This window comes from Octopus bimaculoides, chromosome 4 (genome assembly GCF_001194135.2).
Source record: "Octopus bimaculoides isolate UCB-OBI-ISO-001 chromosome 4, ASM119413v2, whole genome shotgun sequence".
Classification (NCBI taxonomy): Eukaryota; Metazoa; Mollusca; class Cephalopoda; order Octopoda; family Octopodidae; genus Octopus; species Octopus bimaculoides.
Window position 1 is genome coordinate 16,749,702 of NC_068984.1, and position 9,773 is coordinate 16,759,474.

The 9,773-nt window shown below is 35.7% G+C and overlaps 1 protein-coding gene across 1 annotated transcript in view; it reads left to right on the forward strand.

The window, feature by feature from the left end:
- Positions 1 to 9,773, forward strand: part of LOC106875197 (reelin) — a 200,233-nt gene that overhangs the window by 119,923 nt on the left and 70,537 nt on the right. The gene's annotated exons all lie outside the window — the stretch shown is intronic.

Consider the following 9,773-nt stretch of genomic DNA (forward strand, 5'->3'; position numbering starts at 1 on the left):
TAAAGGAATAAAGAATCTTGGTTCTGTAGTGATAATAAAAAAAATTAATCCGAAGTAATAAAGGTATCATTTCTTTATTTAAGCACTTTTCTTTATTTACACAAAGCCATTTATACATGAGGTGTAAATGGCTTTTAAATTTTCCTGAACAAGATACTGCTAAACTCATTATGTCTTAAAATTATGTACCTGTAATAAAAATAAACTTCAGACTAATTTTTCTTTATTATTATTATGATTATTATTATTATTATTATTTGTGTAATTTATTTATTTATTGTAATGCTGAGATTATTTTCTATCACCATTCAATTTTATGTAACTGAATTGTAAAGCATAAGGCTCTATTCTTTATTTATAGCAAAGATAATATGAATGGGCAATCTTTGATGTGGAAAGATGATAAAAATATGTCTATATAAAAATAATATCTATAAAAAGTGTGCACATTTCAATAAATAAAAATATAGTTATGTATATATGTTTATTTGTGTATGTATAATATGGGCCTTGAATGCAGAGGATTTGCAAATATTAAACAAAATAAAGTGAACATACTCCATTGGATGTGTAATGTGTGTGTGTATATAAACAACAGAGCACTAATGATCTGTAAGGAAAACTGGATATAAAATAGATGTAGTCTGCAATAGAGAAGACTAAAACTAGTATGGGCTGTGATGCATCTAGAACATATCAGCTGTCCAAGAACACAGATGTAGAAAGAAGTGCAGTAGATGGAACCTGAAGAGGAATGATGAAGTTTATTATTTATGCGCCTTATTTATTATTTTAAAGCCTAGACAGGCTCATGGGATGGTTTCCCAGTTTCTATGCCGTATGTGTTCCCCCACTCAGCTGGACGGGACGCCAGTCCATTGCAGCTTTACTCAAGAAATAGGAAGAAAGAGTGAGAGAAAGTTGGGGCGAAAGAGTACAACAGGGGTCACCACCACCCCCTGCCGGAGCCTCGTGGAGCTTTTAGGTGTTTTCTCTCAATAAACACACACAACGCCCGGTCTGGGAATCGAAACTGCAATCCTCCGACCACGAGTCCGCTACCCTAACCACTGAGCCATTGCACCTCCACAGGGAGTTTGAAGTAGTGAAGATTAATCTTAGAAGGCTGATCTTCATGAAAATGGTGATAAAGTCTGTGATGGCTGCAACATGAAATGCTGGAAAAGGCTCATCCATGCAAGCATGACATAACAAACTTTAAAATGATAGGAGTTAATGAGGCTGCTCGGTTTATATTAACACTTGGACCTCTTGCCCAATATATCTCTCTTAAATCTCCATCTGCCATTCTCTCTTAAATCTCCATCTGCCATTCTCTCTTAAATCTCCATCTGCCATTCTCTCTCCCCCATCACCATCTATATCCCACATCCTCCTCTCTCTATTATTCATCCTTTCCTCACTCAATGTACCCATAACTCTCCCTCATAAGGACTCTCTGCTCCTGTGGGACTCAAGGTAATCACAATATGCCCCCAATAGACTTTACTTACTTACTTACTTGGACATGCAGCAGCATTCACTTGGGATGGGTTGAACCAGTTCTGACCAACAAGTTCATGTTCGGAATTTCAGGGAGAACACAAGTTCACATGTGGTCTCCGATCACTCGACTTACTGTCAATAGTCAACCATTGCAGAGGATTCACTGACCAAGTCACCACCAATTATTAGAGCAGACATAGCCTAGGTTTCAAGCTGGTTCTAGAGACATGCTTTAGCAAAAGCCAAGAGGTGCCTCACTCCCAGCAGTCTTTCAACACACCAGACACCAACCCAGAATTTCCGAGGGCCCATGCTATTTCCAGAGAGTCGTTGAACATACACTAGATTCATTTGTCCGTTTGACAGGTCATGTTTTTAGTCCTGCTGGGTTTCTAGCATCCTTCCTCACACTGCCACACTAACAAAATAGACTCTACAAAGAGTAAGCAATAAGCAGAGGCAAAATAATGGAGAGAGCCTTTACTTTGTTTAAGGACATGACAACCTCTCTTGTGCTGGGGCCACCATAAAATACATCCAGTTAGAATTAAGAAGAGCATTCAGTCATAGAAACCCTGCCAAAAATCAAAAATTCAAGTGAGGTGTGGGTTTACTGATCCATCTAGAAGTGTAGTATTTCCAAATAAGAATTAACGCAGACTGTAATAATGACTTATTCAACCCATGCCAGTATGGAAAATGAATGTAAAATAACGTTGATGATAGTAGTAGAGGTGGTGGACACACACACACATAATGTGTTAAGTTATTTCTTCCATCTCTGTGTTTGTCTTATATATAAGAAAAGAGACGACAAAGGAAAAGAATAAGCGGATTATCTTATGAACTTCATTAGTTAACAGTTCTTTTCACAATAAGATACGGTGGACTCAGTTGAATGCTTGAGTACTGCACCTCATAGTGGAAACAGCTGTAAGCTAATGGAAGTTCATAAGATAATCATTTATTCCTTTGTCATCTCTTTTCTTATTACCACTCTGTACCCGACTTACAGTTCATCCAGAAGCACATGTATACTGAGATCTACGACAGGTTATTGGTATCATAATGGCAAAGTGAAATATTAAAATATGCGCATATATATTATCTGTATAGCTATGCTTAGACATACAAACACACATATACATATAAATTCATATGCATATATTTATGTATTTAAGTATATATGAAACAGTTTCTCTTTTAAATATGTTATATTAAAGACAAATTCTTCAATAAGAAAAGATTAAACTCAAACACAGTCATACCTTCAATGGGATGCATGTATAAGTGTGCAAAGATCTGTGTTAAAATGCATAGATAGATAGATAGATAGATAAAATGAAATGACAGAGCTAGAGTGAAAATAGATTAACAGAGTTACAATGAGACTGACACTCCAACAGATAGTTACAAAGACAATTTTTTCAAATAAATTAAATATATTGAAAGATTTCATAGAAATTAATTTCTTTGTGGGTGTTTTTATGAGTAACCTGTATGCTTAAATATATAGTAATGCAGCTTCTCTGCAGCAAGAAACCTGTTCTGCTCTAGCCTTTTCCTCTCATACTTCACCTCTCTCAACTCCTCATCTCCAAGCATAAAGCTCTTGGTGTTTGTAACTGTGCAAGCTACATGGTGACTTCACTTGTGCTGGTGGCTTGAAAAAAGAAACCCTGCTACATATTGTCAAGTGGTTGGCATTAGGAAGTGTATCAAGCAATTGCAACCATATCCTAGAGTGAAATGCAGTCCTTGGGTCCATCAGATCCTGTGATACAAGCATGGATGTTAAATGATGATGATATATATTTCTATACTTATATATATGTGTGTGTGTGTGTGTGTGTGATCATTACCATCATTGTTGTCGTCGTTTAACGTCTGCTTTCCATGCTGACATGGGTTGGACAGTTTGACTGATGACTGGCAAGCCAGAAGGCTGCACCAGGCTCCAACCTGAGCTGGCAAAGTTTCTACAGCTGGATGCCCTTCCTAACGCCAAGTGCTCTGAGAGTGTAGTGGGTGCTTTTTACATGCCACTGGCATGATGGCCAGTCAGGTGGTACTGGCATCAACCATGCTTGGACGGTGATTTGTAAGTGCCACTGGCACAGGAGCCAGTCAGGCAGCATTGGCAATGACTACACTCGAATAGTGCTTTTTATGTGCCACCAGTTAGGCAGTACTGGCATCAGCCACGACAATGACTTCACTTTAATCAACAGGTTTTCTCAAGCACAGTTCATTGTCCAATGATTAAAGGGTACTTTTAAATTGGCCTATATGCTACACTAGCATAGGCCACGGTTACGGTCTCATTTGGCTTACTGGGTCTTCTCAAGCACAGCATATCTCCAAAGGTCTCAGTCAATCATCATCACCTCTGTGAAATCCAACATTCGAAGGTCGTGCTTCAACACCTCATCCAAGGTCTTCATGGGTCTACCTCTTCCACAGATTTCCTCTACTGCTAGGGTGCGATACTTTTTCACACAGATGTCCTTATCCATATGCAACACATGACCATACCAGCACAGTCATCTCTCTTGCACACCACATTTGATGCTTCTTATGTCCAACTTTTCTCTCAGGGCGCTTACTCTGTTGTGCACGTACACTGACATTACATCCAGCAGAGCATACTAGCTTCATTCGTTGCAAGCTTATGCCTGTCCTCAGCAGTCATGGCCCATGTTTCACTACCATGTAGCATGGTTGTTTGCACACATGTGTCATACAGTCTATCTTTTATTCTGTGCAAGAGGTCCTTTGTCACCAGAAGAGGTAGGAACTCTCTGAACTTTGCCCAGGCTATTCTAGCAGCTACACTTTCAGAGCGTCCACCCCCAGCTACTGACTTGGTCACCCAAGTAACGGAAGCTATCAACTACTCGTAGTTTTTGCCCCTGGCATGTGACAGAAGCTGTTTTCTGCACATTTTCAGTGTTTATTGCCCCTGAGCATTTGCCACACACAAAAACTATCTCCCCAGTTAGCCTTCCTTTGATATTGCTGCACCTCTTACGTGTCCATAGCTTACATCGGGTACATCTTATGGAGTTTCTACCTACGCCTTTTCTACAGATCAAGCTTTGAAACTACAGAATGCAGCCCTTGCATTTAAACCCATTGAAGAAAACAAAAGTTCAAGTATCTTCTGCCATAAATTTGGGTCAGTCCAATTCTTGTGAATAAACTTGTGTACAGGGACTGTTCAGAGAAAAGCCCATTGTGTTGACTGCACCTCAATTTGTCAAAGTTTCCTCCTCTCCTTTTGCCCATCAGTCCTGGAGTCCCAGCAAAAGGCCATGGGCCTAATCTGTCTTCTTTGACTAAACTAGAAAATAAGAACTTTTTTTTTTTTTTTTTAAGTGCAATCCTTTAGTGCTAAACATAAATTTGACTTTGTCAAAATTATTTGAAAATGGCTGTTTTATGAAAGACTGAACAGCAATCAGAAAGCAATCAAAATAAAAGCAGTATGCTGATATGGATTTTTGAATGAAATTAGGCAACCAAGGCAAAAATTATCGTTATTTCCATTCCAAAACTCATTCCACACCATGTTATTATCTAAGGCATAAAAGTATAGTTTCCTGTTTTATTACAGAGTAATTCTCATTTCATACTTGGTTAGTTATGTTCGAGCTGTCCGTTAATATATGGTTGTGTTCAAAATAACAAGCCAAGCCAATATATTGATACTCTAATTTTGGTGAGACATTAATGTTTTTTTTGTTTTGTTTTTTGTTAATGTTTCTTGTGTGTGTATGTGTGCATCAATTTTTCATTTAGGAAATATTTAAAAATAACATTATCTAATTATGAACAGGATTATTTTACAGCTTAAAAACAGAAATTATTAATTAGGATATTTATCATAATGTTACTTTATTCCTCTGTATGTGTATGTGCATACAGATACACATACACAGAGGCTTGGTTGTGTGGTTAAAATGTTTGCAACCAAGTGGTTTCAAGTTCAGCCTCAATGCACAGCACTTTGAGTAACCGTCTTCTACAATTGCTTCTAGATAACCAATGCCATGTGAGTTACATTAAGCCTGTTGTGTATATATGTGTATATGGGAGGGAGAATATATATGCATGTGTGCAAGTGTGCATGAATTCTTGTATCTTGTTTGTCACTATTTGAGTGAAGCCATTGTGATACTAACATTCCTTCAACTGAAAAGGGATACATATATATATATATATATATATATATATATATATATAGGGAGAATTCACAAAAAAAACAACAGATGAAGACAGGTGGTGTAGAAAACAAATAGACGTGTTAGTATAATGCAAGGGAATTGAAAAAGTCTTTAACGCTTCAAGCCTACGCTCTTCCACAGAAAGGAACACAGAAAGAAACAAGGAGAGAAAAAAAAGTGTGTAGTGGCTAACGATCTATCATGGCGAATCATAAATTTCGGTCAGCCCAATTATTCTTATATTAGAAGTGTGTATATATATATATATATACACACACACACACACACTTCTAATATAAGGATAAAATTTTTTCAAAACAAAATATTTTATCAGTGGCCAACATATTAAAATATCTTTTAAGGTGAAAATCATAAACAATTTTAAATAAAGACAAAAGAAAAAAATTTTATATGCCAATATGCTGAAAAATAGACTTTAGATTGTCTAACTACATACAATATTTTTCACTATAAATACAGTGTGTGAAATGTTTCAATATGCTGTGTATTTATAGTGAAAAATATTGTATGTGGCTAGACGATCTTTTGCCCTTATTTATAATTATTTATTTATATATATATATATTAAAAAAAATATATATATATATATACATATATACTTGTATATGATGTGTTGTGAATTTATGGAAGGAAGTCCCATAAAATTCAACAATTTTATTAAAAATGGAGGAGACAAGATGTTAAAATATATAAGAGAATTTTAATTCATACAGACGATCGTTTCATACAGTGAAATAAAAATCCTGCAAATTCATGGTTGAATTAATTAAATTAATCATATATCACTGTACTCTTCAGTGCAAGAAGTATAAACAAAATTTTTATAAAGAACTTGAGAAAGGAAAAACCAGAATAGGATCTAGGAGATTCATATTTATCCTTATGAGAAAAAAAGACTATGTGAGTCCAGTTAGGTATTAACTATAACTAAACACTATAACAGTTATTTGAAAATATAAGTAAAAGAGGTTTCAGAGACGTTCCCTCTATAGATGAGTAAGGAGGTTATATTTTCAAATAACCGTCCTTTCTCAATTTTGTTTATATTTCTTGCACTGAAGAGTACAGTCATATATAATTAATTTAATTAATTCAATTAATTTAATTAATTCAATTCAATCATGAATTTGCATGATTTTTATATCTCTGTACGAAATGATCGTCTGCATGAATTAAAATTCTCCTATATATTTTAACATCTCTTCTCCATTTTTAACAAAATTGTTGAGTTTTATGGGCTTTCTTTCCATAAATTCACAGCACATCATATACGAGTATTATTTTCATATTCAAAATTTATGCCAGTAAGCTTACCAGCAAAATATGAAGAATCAATATTAGAAATCTTTTTTGGAAACCTCCAAATTAAAAGACGAATCTAATTCAACCTTTTTACACACACACACACAAATATATATATATATATATATAAAGAGAGAGATACAGCAATACCAATTTCTTACATTGGCGCACTACTTAAAGTCTGCAAGAGAGGAATATAGTCACTGGAATCAATGCCAGTATATCAGATGTTTATCTCAGAATGCTAGAAGATATAGTAGAAACCAATTGGAATGTGAACTCACAGTGCAGAGATACAAACTAAATGTTGTAAAGCATGTGGTTCAGACGATATTATTTCTTTTACTCACCACTCTTTTCCCCTCCCCCCCCCACCTCCTTTGTATGGCTAAATAATATATAAATCTTAGATTTCTGTGTGAGAGGAAAATTTAAGACCTGATTTTGGCAATATTAATATGATCCATAAAATACATTCATAATATTTACTCTGTGAATTATCTTGTTTATTACTACCATTCAAGCAGAAGTACAATCAATACAAAGAAAATTGTCTAGAACTTAAAAGATTTCATCATAAAATACTTCCTAATAACTTGGTATCTAGATTCAATATTCACACAATCTCTTGACCCTTTAAGCTGGAGAAGAAAGCTGCTTTTTTTTGTTTAATATTAAATAATTTAATTATATATCAATCACAAAGAAAGTTTTTGATTTGATTTTCTTTTTAATTTGTTTCATTCTTTTTTTTTTTTTTTTCAATTTTTTCTGGTAATAGGAAATTATTTACAGGGTTTTAATTTTTAAAAAGAAATATTTTCTAGAAAAAAAAAATCAATTTTTTTTTATAATGCGCAATGTCAAATTTTGTGCTGGATGGTTGAATTTACATCGCTATATCTCCTGTAATTTAATTTATCCATCCTGAGTCCGGTTGGATAAAGCAAGACTTGCTTCTATCAAACTTGATCTCACAACATAGGGTATGAGGGAGGGATGTTGAATATTGCAAGGCTTATTTAATCCTACATGACTTGTTAGCCAATTATATTTAAATTACTTTCCATATGCAATTATGACTCAGTTGTTTGATTAATTTTCCTCTTACCCTACACTTGTCGTTGCAGTGTAATGGGACTTATACTAACTTCCATTGCTTTAAATAGGCACATGCTTGGCAGTGTGGTAAGAAGCTTGATTCCCAGCCACGTGGTTCTGGGTTCAGTTCCACTGCAGGGCTCCTTCAGCATGTGTTTTCTTCTATAGTCCCAGGCCAACGAATGCTTTGTGAGTGAATTTAGAACTTAGAAACTGTGTGGAAGACTGCTGTTATGTGTGTGTGTCTTTGTGTTTGTCCCCCACACCACTTTACAACCAATGTTGGTTTGTTTATGTCCCTGTGCCTTTGCAGTTCAGCAAAACAGACTGATAGAATAAGTACCAGACTTACAAAGAAATGAGTACTAAGGTTGATTTGTTTGACTAAAACACTTTAACGCACTACTCCAGCATGGCTACAGACCACTGGCTAAAACAAGTAAAAGATATAACATAAAGAAATGCAATTGTGACTTGTTTGTTTAATTCTCCTCTTACCTCACATTTGTTGTTGCATGTAATGGAAATTACACTAATTTCCAATACTTTGAACAGTTATGAGGCATCTTGTCTCCATGTAGGGTGCCAGTTAGTTACAAGCTATTACCCATGCTGTGTTGGATTAACCATTAACCATGTGGTAAGTAACTTGCTTACCAACCACATGGTTCTGGGTTCAGTCCCATTGTGTGGCACCTTGGGCTGGTGTGGTTATGTCCCCGTAATGTAGTGGTTTGGCAAAAGAGACTGATAGAATAAGTATTAGGCTTACAAAGAATAAGTCTTGGGGTTGATTTGTTTGACTAAAGGCAGTGCTCCAGCATGGTCACAGTCAAATGACTGAAACAAATGAAAGAATATAAAATTATAAATGAAAGTGACCAAATAAATTAATTCCTTGTGGAATTACTGTTGATTCTCTATGGTCAGCCCAGAGCTATTGAAGAAGACAATTATCCAAGGTACCACACAGTGGGACTGAACTCTGAACCTAGTTGGGTAGCAAGCTTCTTAACCACACAGCCATCAATACTTCAGACTTAGCTGCTCTAGCATCAAAACCTCTAATTCAACTGATATACTAAAATTCTTCAATTAAGAATCTACAAACATAAATCTTTAGTTTTTTTATCTTATTTCAGTCATAGGACTACGACCATGCTGAGGCACCATCTCGAAGTTTAGTCAAACAAATTGACCCCAGCAGTTATTTTTTTAAGTCCAGTACTTATTTGGCTGAATTACTAAGTTACAATGATGCAAACAAACCAACACCTGTTAAGCAGTGGGTAGCACAAACACAAAAATGTGCACGCACACAGACACATACACACACACACACACACACACACACACACACATATATATAAGGCGAGCTGGCAGAAATGTTAGCACACTGGGCGAAATACTTAGCAGTATTTCGTCTGCCGCTACATTCTGAGTTCAAATTCTGCCGAAGTCGACTTTGCCTTTCATCCTTTCAGGGTCGATTAAATAGGTACCAGTTACGCACTAGGGTCGATATAATAGACTTAACCCTTTTGTCTGTCCTTGTTTGTCCCCTCTGTGTGTAGCCCCTTGTGGGTAGTAAAGAAATAACACACACACACACACACA